Raw genomic sequence first — 716 nt, forward strand, 5'->3', positions numbered from 1 at the left:
TTTTTGCTCCTGGCACAAGATCAATAAGGAATTGTTAAACCTTGATAATACCTTATTCAAATACAGTCCCTTGGAGCATGACAATGCTACCAGGTAGGCAAACCTGATTTTATAGATGAAGTGAGGCAGTAATAAGTAGGTGATAAATCATCTATTCTACACAAATTTCATCACTTGACTAGGGAGCTACCTGACTAAGAAGGTAAGGTGGCTTCTTACTTGGTGCTGTAAAGTATATCTTGTACTAAGTATTGGACAGGGATGGTGGAGTTGGACGACTTCTACCTGGGTTTGGAGTGGAAAACGAAGACAGAGAAATGCAAAGGTGCTCCTGCATTTAACAGCTGTTCTGAAACCCTTCAAGTCAGAGTGGTCTTTTGCCCCTTCTGTGAGGAAACTCAAAGTCCAGCGTACTGCTAATTTAACAAATAGTATTTGAAGAAACCGGCACCGCCCTCAGAAGAGAGGGCAGCAAAGCTCTGTGCCGGGGGTCTGAGGAAGGAGCCAGTGTTGCTGCCTCAGCAGACCAAGGCAAGCTCACATGGACACCAGTGATGTGTTGCATGGGAAAACCTGGCTCCAGCAACTGGCGCGTGGCCGAGCAGTTGTTTTCAACAAGGCTAAGGGGCGGTTTTGGACGCATTTGTGCAAATGACCTTAGTCCTGCTACCGTGATCACGGCCACACGGATGCCCGGGATGCTTGCATTGCCCGGC

Source organism: Corvus brachyrhynchos, unplaced genomic scaffold, assembly GCF_000691975.1.
Source record: "Corvus brachyrhynchos isolate BGI_N302 unplaced genomic scaffold, ASM69197v1 scaffold61, whole genome shotgun sequence".
Taxonomy (NCBI): Eukaryota; Metazoa; Chordata; class Aves; order Passeriformes; family Corvidae; genus Corvus; species Corvus brachyrhynchos.